Source organism: Chenopodium album, chromosome 27 (genome assembly GCF_948465745.1).
Source record: "Chenopodium album chromosome 27, dcCheAlbu1.1, whole genome shotgun sequence".
Taxonomy (NCBI): Eukaryota; Viridiplantae; Streptophyta; class Magnoliopsida; order Caryophyllales; family Amaranthaceae; genus Chenopodium; species Chenopodium album.
In genome coordinates, this window is record NC_137860.1 from 36,458,784 (window position 1) to 36,471,713 (window position 12,930).

Consider the following 12,930-nt stretch of genomic DNA (forward strand, 5'->3'; position numbering starts at 1 on the left):
CATAAATAGTAATTACATGTACTACTTGTGAATTGTGATTTATTAGGGCTTAAGTCCCAAATTCTGTAGTTTATAACTTTATAAGTGTACAGAAAGATAATATTTCATAATTACTAATGGAACATTATTATCTCTAAAAGAATCTTTAGCAATAATTTTATTTTATTGATGATCTACATATATACTCTTAGAAAGAATCTGGAGCAATTATTTTAAATGTCTGACTTGATGATTGAGGATCCACTTTAAACTTTTGAGAAACTATTGGAGAAGATTGTTCATCCAATGTGTGTAGTTGTCGTAAGAGCTTAACTTGATAATCACCATGTAAGAGTGAAGTGTTGAAGAACCCATTGGCATCTGTGGTTGCAACAACGGCTTTGTCGCGGTAGCCCCATTCTTTCAACACCTTGTCTACAACATCCCCTGCTGGTAAATTAGTGAAGTTGGGGTCTACCAAACACAAATTGTAACATTGTTGGCCTTGAGGTGACCATGGTCCCCAAATCACAATGCCTTGTACTCCTTTATGGGAATGCACTTCCCTTAGTACTTGTTCAAAGTCTGATACCTACACAACAAGTCAACGACTACTAATTTAATTTAACAGACTTTTAAATTTAAAATTAAAATTAAAATTAAAATAGATGCATGTCACGTGTTATATATGTTGTTAAAACACGATCAAAGCCTTATCAGTTGTTGGTGAGATGTAATAAAAATTACGTACCTGGTTAGGTCCCCTTTTAACATCAAGCTCTGTGATCCAAATAGGGAAATTAGAAGCAGCAAGAGTGTCAAGCGCTGATCTGACATAAGGAAGATTTAGGACACCGAAATGACCCTCAAGGCCAATTCCAAGGTTAGCGTTACCCCCAAGGAAGTTAGATATTTCCCCAATCTTCTCGAGATACTTTGATGGAGAAGAGGCTGCGTCGCCCTCATCCTCTATTGTGTTATAGTCATTCATAAACAGTGTTGCTTTTCCATCTAGTTGACGCGTTTTCTGGAAGAATACATCTGTAATATTTGCCCCAAGCTTGCTCTCGAAATAGTTAAAATGTAAGTTTTCATTGTTAACATCCCATGCTATCACCTTCCCTGCATACCTGCCAATATATGAATCTAACATTACAAAGTTGAACAATATTATAAAATTGTTGTCCTATTAAAAACTTTTGTACGTACCTCGAAACTATAGAGTTGAGTCTCTTATCGGTGGCTGCTTGGAGGTCAGTCGGGGAGAGATTGTTTTCCCATCCCATTTGAAAATGAGGATCATCATATCCCAGAAGATGTTGTGGCCACGAATAGATATGCCATGCTGGCTAATGAAGTCAAGCATGGAATCGGCTTGAGAGTAGTCTTCCTTGCCTTGAGTGCTTTCTGTCGAATACCACTTCATCTCGTTCTCAAATGTGGTGACTGTGAACCTAGAGGTGAACCAATTCTGGTAGGCTGTGTTATTGACAATGTTGTGGTTGATAGAAGCTCCGAATGGAAAGCTTGGTTTGTTTTGCTTGATTGAGATGTTTGCATAGGGTACCGCCTTTCCTTTGGAGTTTAGAGCTTGGAGTCTCACATTAGTCTTTCGAACCTAACAAATAAATTTTCATTCATGCATGAGATTAAATATTGAGGACTAGCTAGTTCTGAAGAATTCTGTTGCTTATTATTAAAGTTTCTATTACCTTCTCAATGCTTTGATCTTGATGAGATCTCCATTCCTCCTTGGTGAATGGTTGTAGTGAAATGCTATCAACCCATATATCAACCGATGTATCATTGCTCTAATAACACGAGGAATAAAAAGTTGTATTGTCGTAAGTTTAAACATACATGGAATGCCGGTGAAATAACTTCATAAGTTCAAACATGACAAGCAATAATTAAAGATATAGGATAAAATAACATCTAATGAATATCATGAAGAATATTTTAGTGAGCTCACGATGAATCTTTATTGTGCGTGGACGTGACAATCTTTACTACCAAATATAGTAATTATACTTCGTATACAGTCAAAGGATGTTACCTGGAAATAAAATTCAGCTGGGCCTGAAGACTCGACCGTGATGCCACCCTTAAGCATGGACCAACATCCTACTTGAGCAATGACTGAACCAGCTGGTTTGAACCCTTCATTAGTCTTGAAAATTGCAGTAACTGGTGTATTTCTCCTCCTACTTACTTGTATCCAAACTGTATGGAAAAAGATACAAGAATATAAAACAAATCAGACAATCAAAATATATATAAAAAAAAATAAAAATAAAGAAATCATCTATTGATACTAAAATAATCGACATTAATTAGGTGCATTTAAGTGTAGTTGAGAATAGAATACTCTGATCTGTATTAACTAAACTAATTAACATTCACGTGTATGATAGATAGGTTTGTTAGTTTGTAGATAGAGTTTAACAAGAGACGAACCAGAAAATGTGTAAAGTTTCTCTTTCTCTAAGAAGACCTTTTGGGATACACTGCCGTAGCGGTGTCTTCTATTATGAGCAACAATGAAGTTGTTTCCTTGTACTGACACTTTAGGCTCAATTTTAACCCCTCCATGAGTTGTCCACCCATTTAAGCCATCATTTATTTCTGGGTTCACAACTATTCCCCCATTATATTGAGGTTTAAGAGGCTCTGCCAAGCACTGAAAATATCAAACAAAATTTGATACATTGATTAAAAATATGTATCCTGGTATAATCACAACAAGAAAAGGGCCGTTTTGCGACGGAAATAATTCGTCGCAAACTGGCAAAATTCCGTCGCAAAGTGACTTTGCGACGGATTTCCGTCACAGGCATGGCGTCGCTCGAACTTTCGTAGCAAACAGTCCTTTTGTGACGGAATATCCGTCGCAAAACGAATTGCGACGGATTTTGCGACGGAAAGGTAGTTGTAGCTGAAAACAACATTTGCGACGAAAATTCCGTAGCAAGAGGAATCATTTTGCGACGGAATATTCCGTCACAAATTTTGCGACGGAATGTATTTCCGTCGCAAAATGGATTCTTTTGCGACGGAATAGTCCGTCACAAATTTTGCGACGGAATGTAATTCCGTCGCAAAATGAAGTTTTTTGCGACGGATTATTTTCCGTCGCATGTGTGCGACGGAAAATAATCCGTCGCAAAATACTCCATTTTGCGACGGAATTACATTCCGTCGCAAAGTTATTGTAATTTTAACTTTTTTTTTTTTTGTATTTTGTTTTTTTTCCTGGAACCTGTATTCCTGCAATCCTGTTTAATTTTTTTGTATTTTGTTTTGTTTTCCTGGAACCTGTATTCATGCAATCCTGTTTAATAAAATACGTGCATTTAAAATAATTTCAGTCAAAAAGTCCACGCCCTAACATAATTCAAATATATACAACACGTAGCCGTAACTACCAAGTACGGTACATGATATAATTTTTTAAACTACAATGTCATCCATATACAAAAATCGAAAAATGACACCTAACTAAACACAAGCTGGCTGTCCTTGGCCTGCACCACCACCACCACCACCACCCGGGTCGTTCCTGGGGTCTCGAATCTGAGGCTGAATCGTAGAACAAGTGAAAGGAGTGGTCAATCCTGTAAATCTACTGGCTAACTCCTCTAAGAACTCCTTGTTCTTCCTCTCGATTTCAGCCATCCGTTCTGCCACTCGAGCCTCCACTCGAGCATCGAGCTGTTCCGCCACACGGCTATCGATCTGGCTCTCAATTGCTTCCACCCTCTCATTCAACTCCTTGTGGAAGTTTTCCTGCATTTGAGTTATGACCGACGGTACGTATTGGCTGGAAGAACCCGATCCTCGTCCCCTAGATGTGCCGTAGTACAAGTCAGCACCAACACCAAGACCTCTAACACGACCCTTCTTATTACGACCACCAGCCGCCTCAAAGAAAATTTCATTTTCAGACAGTTGGGAACCCTGGGTTCTTGATTCCTCCTGTCTGTGTTGGTACGCCTCCTGTAACAAACAAAGGATATACAATGCAGAAATAAAAATAAAGAATGAGAACCAATAGTTTGAGGCTTGAAATAGTTCATAAGTGGCAATATAGGTTCACTAGGTCCTAAAACTAGGAAAATTGGGTGAAAATGGGGCGTTTTTGGTTCTAACTTGTCTATTTCTCACATTTGTTATCTAATGAACCTATTTTTGACCTTAATACACCTAACTAACATAGTTACTTGAGTTTGAGGCTTGAAATTGTTTATAAGTGGCAATATAGGTTCACTAGGTCCTAAAACTAGAAAAAATGGGCGAAAATGGGGCGTTTTTGGTTCTAACTTGCCTATTTCTCACATTTGTTATCAAATGAGCTTATTTTTGACCATAATACACCTAAATAACATAGTTACTTGAGTTTGAGGCTTGAAATAGTTCATAAGTGGCAATATAGGTTCACTAGGTCCTAAAACTAGGAAAATTGGGTGAAAATGGGGCGTTTTTGGTTCTAACTTGTCTATTTCTCACATTTGTTATCTAATGAACCTATTTTTGACCTTAATACACCTAACTAACATAGTTACTTGAGTTTGAGGCTTGAAATTGTTTATAAGTGGCAATATAGGTTCACTAGGTCCTAAAACTAGAAAAAATGGGCGAAAATGGGGCGTTTTTGGTTCTAACTTGCCTATTTCTCACATTTGTTATCAAATGAGCTTATTTTTGACCATAATACACCTAAATAACATAGTTACTTGAGTTTGAGGCTTGAAATAGTTCATAAGTGGCAATATAGGTTCACTAGGTCCTAAAACTAGGAAAATTGGGTGAAAATGGGGCGTTTTTGGTTCTAACTTGTCTATTTCTCACATTTGTTATCTAATGAACCTATTTTTGACCTTAATACACCTAACTAACATAGTTACTTGAGTTTGAGGCTTGAAATTGTTTATAAGTGGCAATATAGGTTCACTAGGTCCTAAAACTAGAAAAAATGGGCGAAAATGGGGCGTTTTTGGTTCTAACTTGCCTATTTCTCACATTTGTTATCAAATGAGCTTATTTTTGACCATAATACACCTAAATAACATAGTTACTTGAGTTCGAGGCTTGAAATAGTTCATAAGTGGCAATATAGGTTCACTAGGTCCTAAAACTAGGAAAATTGGGTGAAAATGGGGCGTTTTTGGTTCTAACTTGCCTATTTCTCACATTTGTTATCTAATGAACCTATTTTTGACCTTAATACACCTAACTAACATAGTTACTTGAGTTTGAGGCTTGAAATTGTTTATAAGTGGCAATATAGGTTCACTAGGTCCTAAAACTAGAAAAAATGGGCGAAAATGGGGCGTTTTTGGTTCTAACTTGCCTATTTCTCACATTTGTTATCAAATGAGCTTATTTTGACCATAATACACCTACCTAACATAGTTACTTGAGTTCGAGGCTTGAAATAGTTCATAAGTGGCAATATAGGAAACAAGTGGCTTGAAAATGGGCGAAAACTAGTTATTACCGCAATTTCCTTCGCTCTTTTGTTCGCAGGAACCTTCCCTTTCCCGGGCACCTCCTTGAAGTGTGTATGCAAGAAGAGATCAGGTGCTGATGGAAGCTTCCCTTGATTCTTTGCCGCCTTGCAATGTGAACAAGTGAACAGTATTATTAGATACAAATGTAATTAAGCACATATAAATACGTACATTCAATTTTTTATACAACAACTTACCAGCTTTTTTGCATGTTGTACCGCAGAGATGGAACCTTGAAAATGGGTCGGTTCTATTTCATTATCCATAGAGCCAGATCGTCGGTTCAATCTGTTCTGTGCTGACCTCTTCTTGTAAACGTCATCCACTTGGGGAATATCCATCATCATCTTGTGGATGTCTTTTGAGATCCAGTCTGGCTTTCTCCCTCCCATCCTTTTAGTGACGTTGTAGAACATTTGTCGCAACCGAGTTGCAGCATAAGTATCAAACGCCCTACGCACTTGCCCCTCCAAAGCAGGTGCCCAACTGTAATGTTGCTGAATATACAAAAAACTCTATTAGTTACATATTCATTTGGTTAAATTTATGACACCTATTATTTATAAGTTAAACTTATACCTTGAACAAGGTGAACCAATGTTCCTTGGTGGGACCTTCAACCTCGCTGTAGTTCTTCCAAGGAGCTTTGTAGTAGCCTTGAATTACATCAGTGACATTCCCCTTTACAGCGTCATTATCAAACCTATGAAACAAGGGTATTTGTATTAGCATTATATGAATAACAAATCAGAATTTTCCCACACGACCACTGTCCACTGTGAACAATTCAGGAACGACATCGTTGTGGGAGCTGCATTCAACATCGGCATTCACATTTCGACCAAGATCTCGTGTTTTTGTGTCAATTGAATGCTGAAAGTAATTTGAGCAAAAGTTTGCTATCTCCTCAGTAAGGTAAGCATTGCATATTGATCCTTCAACACGAGCCTTATTACCAATTTTCCGTTTCAAATGATTTAGAAACCTGAAATTATATTCAAATAATAGTTTGATGTAGGTAGAAGCATAAAAAGTTCAATGATGTAAGTAATCGGTTTACCTTTCGTACGGATACATCCATCGGTATTGAACAGGGCCACCTAACTTGGCTTCGTACGGTAAATGCACTGGTAAATGCTCCATGGAGTTGAAGAACGCAGGGGGGAAGATCTTCTCAAGCTTGCAAATAATCTCAGCAATATTCCTCTCAAGTCGCTCCATGTCACTAACTGTGATTGTGTAGCAACACAAATCACGAAAGAATTGACTAATCTCTGTAATTGCATTCCAAACATGGACAGGTAGTAGTTCTCTGAGAGCAACCGGTAATAACCTTTCCATGAAGACGTGGCAGTCATGACTTTTCATTCCATGTAGCTTGCCCGCTTGCAAATCAACACATCTATTCAGGTTGGATGCATACCCATCCGGGAACCGCAGTTGACCAACCCATTCACACAAAACCTTTCTTTGAGCCCTGTCAAGAGCGAATGGGGCCTTCGGCATAACCTCCTTGCCTTTATCATCCTCATAAGCATGGAGTTGCGGTCGTTTACAATATTTCGCAATGTCTTTTCTAGCCGAGGTTGTGTCACAAGTTTTCTTTTTCACATCCATTACAGTGTGAATTAACTGATCAAAGAAGTTCTTCTCAATATGCATGACATCTAAGTTGTGACGGATGAGAAGGTCCTTCCAATATGGAAGATCCCATAGGCTACTTTGTTTAAACCAACCCTTTTTAGCTTTTTTCAGACGCTTCAGTGCTTTTGGCCCATCAGTGGCCTTCGGCATGTTCTTCACACAATCCCACAATTCCTCTCCTGACATGATGTGTGGAGGTAAATCTTTGTCAACTTTGTTTTTACAAAAGGCTGTTCGGCTCGTTCTGAAAGGGTGATCTGCGGGAAGAAACTGTCGATGACAATCAAACCACGTTACTTTGCCACCGTGATCCAGCCAGAATGCCTTGGTTTTGTCCATGCAGTAGGGGCAAGCCTTCTTACCAGATGTGGACCACCCAGACAGCATACCATAAGCAGGGAAATCGCTAATAGTCCATAGGACAGCTGCTCGAAGGTTGAAATTCTGTTTCCTTGATATGTCGTATGTATTTGCTCCCACTTCCCATAATTGTTTCAACTCTTCTATTAGTGGTTGCATATACACATCTAAGTTCCCTTTTGGGTTTTTGGGACCAGGAACTAGCAAAGATAGGAACATGAATTGTCTTTTCATACACATTGAGGGGGGCAAGTTATACGGCGTCAGAATGACAGGCCAACAGGAATATTGACCCCCAAACTTACCATGAGGAGCAAAACCATCTGTGCACATTCCAAGGCGAACATTACGAGGTTCATAGGCGAACTCTGGATAACAATTGTCCAGATGTTTCCAAGCTTCACTATCGCTAGGGTGTGCCATTGTGCCTTGTACTCGTGGATTTTTCGCATGCCAAGTCATTTCCTCAGAAATGTTCTTTGTTGCAAACAGTCTTTGCAACCTAGGGGTGATAGGGAAATAGGTCAGAACATTCACAGGAACAACCCTCCCTTTTGAAGTCTTCTTGTACCGCTCACTACCACATACCCTGCATGTAGACAACTCAGCATCTTCCTTCCAGAACAACATACAGCCTTTTGGACATGCGTGGATCTTTTTATGAGGCAACTCCAACCCCTTAACAATCTTCTTCACTTCGTAGAATGTGTCTCCCATGTGGTTGTTGTTAGGAATTGCTTCACTCATCAACGAAGCAAACCCATCAACACACCTGTGAGGCAAGTTATACTCACATTTCAGGCTCGTTATTCTAGATGCCATCTCTAACACAGACATTGAACTCCCTTCATATAACGGTTGTTCAGATGCCGTCAGTAAATCAAGAAACTGCTTTGCCTGTGCATTAGGCTCCTCCTCAACACTCGGCTCTTCGGTAGCCGAATGATCTGCATTATGACCAAGAGCATCCTCAACCATTTCACGATACTCATTAGAATGTCCTTCGGAGGTTCCTGGAAACCCTTCTCCATGATTCATCCACACATGATAGTTAGGTAAGAACCCCTTCTTATACAAATGAACTTGAACATCATCCGAAGATAGAATTTTCTTATTCTTGCATTTCACACAAGGACACCTAATCTCCTCGGGGTCACTACTCTCAGGATGATCTTTGCAATACTGAATGAATTCCTTAACCCCTTTCACGAATCTAGGATCAATAGAATTCCGCCCACACAACCTCTCATACATCCAGCTACGCTCTGTTCGTTTCATTGTCACAACTTCTACACAACTCACGCATATAATCATATCAGTCACAAACAATAGTAGCAAAGTATCAAGCTAAGTTCTTTTCTTCATAAAATCAAACCTACATGAGGTTTTAGATGACATATATCCAGGGGTCCTTACCACTCCAACCTAACCCATCCTTGGACATCTTATCTCACTAGTGAATGTATGCCTAGTTTTCAATTCTATAGAAAATCCGACAGCATATCCCTACAGTTCTCCAAGTACACGATGTAGGTAATTAAACACACCAACATATGTACCCAGAAAACATTGTAGAGAAATGAGACGCCAAGATATTCCATAGAATCAAAAACATTGCATACATTCACCACCTAAAGTGAGATTAAACGTCAAAGGACAGTCCCAACCGGGGACTATTCAAGACATACTCCTAATGTGTATGTCTTGAACGGGTATCTAGGAATAAGAAGATGCAAATGCTTTCAAATCTTAGTGAACATATATAATTAACATACATACCATAATTGTTTAATTTAAACAAGTTTAAAGCAAGTGATGAAACACATATAATTAACACACAATTACCCACATTCAAATAAACATACATACACTAACATGTATTTTTAAATTAACATATATTTTAAACTAATCTAACATATATTTTAAACTAATCTAACATATATTTTAAACTAAACTAACATACATTATAAACTAACTAACATATATTTTAAACTAAAATAACATACATTATAAACTAATCTAACATATATTTTAAACTAAACTAACATACATTAAACTAATTCTAACATTGCAATATATCTTAAAAATTAAACTAATTCTAACATTGCAATATAAATTAAACTACACTACACTAAACACAAGTAATTAAATAATAAAATTTAGTTACAAATTAAATTAAAAAACATAATTAGAAAAAGTTAGGGTTTACATTAAAATTAAATTGAAAACAAAAACAAAGGGGGATAGTGGAATACTCACCGGGATTTGAGGGTGTTGTGGCGGAAATCCGGCTGCCGGAAGGAGGGTGGTGTGGTGGCTGCACACCGCCGGCGAACGGAGGGGCGTGAGTGGGCTTGAACGGAGGGGGTGGCGTGGGTGGGCGTGAGTGCGCGTGAGTGGGAGTGAACGGAGGGGGTGGGCGTTAGTAGGTGTGAGTGGCCGGATTCCGGTCGTTCCGGTGGCGACAGCGGCGGTGAAGTGGCCGGATTTTCTTTCTCTCTCTACGCTTTCCTCTATCTCTCTCTACGCTTTCCTCTTTCTGTTCTTCGTTTTCTTTTTCTCTCTCCTTCAGCGAAACTTCAGTTTTTTTTAAAAAAATTTAAAAACTTTTTGCGACGGAATTTCCGTCGCAGAATCCGTCGCAAAATGTTTTTTTTTAATTTTTTTTTTAATATTGTTTTGCGACGATTATTTCCGTCGCAAACAAACTTTTGCGAGGGAATAAATTCCGTCGCAAACTTTGCGACGGAATTTCCGTCGCAAAAGTTTGTTTCCGTCGCAAAGTTGCGACGGAATTTATTCCCTCGCAAATTAACCCTTTTTGCGACGGAATTGTAGTCCGTTGCAAGGTTTCCGTCGCAAAATGACCTATTTCTTGTAGTGAATATTCATAATTGTTCATTGGTTTCGTGTTTAAAGTAAATTCATTGCACACAAAAAAACCAAGTTTGATAATTTTTGAAATGTTCAGATACACTATTTAGAAATCCTCCTATCTCTGAGAGATAAACGATTAAAAAAAAAAGATCTAACCCATTATTTAGTTGCTTAGTACGGAGTACTAATTAATATTCTTGCACACAATAAATAAGGACGTCCTACTTTCTAACTATATCCTAGCTTAGGTTGCTTGTGATTGAAGAAAGGACATAGGATTAAACCATAAGAAGTATAAAAGTGCCGTGCTTACATCAGTGATGGCAGTATGATCGTATGACACTGCATCTACCAAAATTCCTGCAATTCCAAGAGAACCAGAAATGTGTGAGAGCTTATTGTCAACTTTTCATTTCATACACAGTTTAGCAAAATTTTACGATAGTATACTAGTTTACTAACATCAAAATGGGATTTGTTAATGTATACGTACTTCATTTATTTCACTTGTACACTTGTCGATGCATTGCTTAAACAATTACTTAGATTATCAAAAGCAAATTTCATAGAGTTATTATTTTAAAACCATATACTCATAACCATATTTTTGTTCAGAATAAATCAACTACTGGATTATGTATGTATGGTGCTAAATGTCAAACAGATCATCTAAAACAGAACAGAAGTTCGTAGTATATGCATGAAAGAAAATGACGACGAAATACCAATCCATAAGTAGGTATAATGTCCCCTGTCTGTAGATCTACGTTTAAAATTAAGATTTGGGTAATTAACCAGCTTACCTCACAGTTCATATTGGGAATTGAAGTACATACATTGGTAACATTACTACTACAAAATTCCAGTTTCAGTGTGGTTAAGACGTGGGCCGACTAGTTAACTACTGTCATAAAATTTAAGCCTAAATATTTAAGCACATAGATGCTACTAACCCCCATTTAGATTACTTAGGTGCTACCTAATCGCCATCTACATGCCCAATCTTAGAATTTTTTATTTTTTACTAAAATTTTAGGGAGTAATATAGTGTGTACTTGTATGTTTTTAAGGCCAAACGTTGGCCATTGATATATTTTATATCAATATAGATTGTAAATGTTATGAACCTTTTATTTTTTTTATGTGGTATAGAAAAAGTTATATAAAAAAACCATTGTCACGAAAAAAGATAATATCATTTTTTATATCAATATAAATTGTAAAAATTATGAACCTTTATTTTATTTATGGCAAAGTAAAAAGAATATAATACCATTGTCACGAAAAATATATATATATATGCAGTTATTTCAAACATTATTTGTTTCTGTCTGATCCCAACCTCTCCAAGAACTCGGACTTGAGATTCTGATACTCCTATCGGCAAGCTGAGAACCTACACAATGAGAAGAAGTTAGCTAACCACTCCGATGGCAAAGTCAGAAAGTGTTTGAGAAAAGAAGATAAGCAAAAGAGAGAAAGTAGAGAGAAAGAAGAGAGAGAGAGAGAGAGTCCTTCATCCCCCCATTAATGAGGTCTTACCTACTTATTTATAGTAATCTATCTTGACAGGTGGCTCTCACCCATGCACAACCTTTTGTGCCAAGTGTCGAGATTCTGTTGCCACGTGTTAAATTGCGGCAGGCCGACATGTCCTCTTTCTGCAACATATCAGCATCTTCTTGTGATTATTAAAATCTGGTTATGTGCTTTCGCAAGATATCGGTCATGCCCAGATATCATCCCATACAATTAGCCCCCCAAGTGAGGACGTATGATCATTCATCATCGTGCTCAGTTTATATGAGTAACAAGCTGAACTTAACAAAACAAACTTTGGGTTTCCACATCTCATTCTACAGATTCTTCTTTAACTTGGAAATTTTATTGTAACAACGTTTCTTGTACTCTGTCAAGTACTGCTTACTAACAATGTTTCATTACTAATCTTGCCGTTGTCATAATTCATTTTAATCGCTTGTCCTGTATCCAGGCAAATTAGCTTCTACATATTCATATATTTTTAAGCTCTATGCTCTTTTGCTGAGAAGTGTCATTTTAATTTGCTACTTTTAGTACTTTTTATTATTATTATTCACACAAGAGGATAATTTTTGTGCTGTAACGCCGTGTTCTTCATCAGTTCCATGAACTCATCAGCTTTATTAACTCCTCTCCAAACTTCGTTTTCTCCCCAAATGACCTTGTATGCCGATAGCTTACAAGGTCAATTTACCATAACAAATCTGGGAACGAAAAAACTCCGTTTTCCTCCCCAAGTGACCTTGTATGCCGATAGCTTACAAGGTCACGCGAAAAAACTCCGTTTTCCTCCCCAAGTGACCTTGTATGCCGATAGCTTACAAGGTCAATTTATTACAACAAACCTGGGAGCGAAAAAACTCCGTTTTCCTCCCCAAGTGACCTTGTATGCCGATAGCTTACAAGGTCAACTTATTACAATAAACCTGGGAGCGAAAAAACTCCGTTTTCCTCCCCAAGTGACCTTGTATGCCGATAGCTTACAAGGTCAATTTATTACAATAAACCTGGGAGCGAA

At 37.8% G+C, this 12,930-nt stretch overlaps 1 pseudogene; it reads right to left on the bottom strand.

Moving 5' to 3' along the window:
- Nucleotides 1-187: 187 nt before the first annotated feature.
- On the bottom strand, nt 188-9,449 carry LOC145620183 (uncharacterized; annotated as a pseudogene).
- Nucleotides 9,450-12,930: the final 3,481 nt, after the last annotated feature.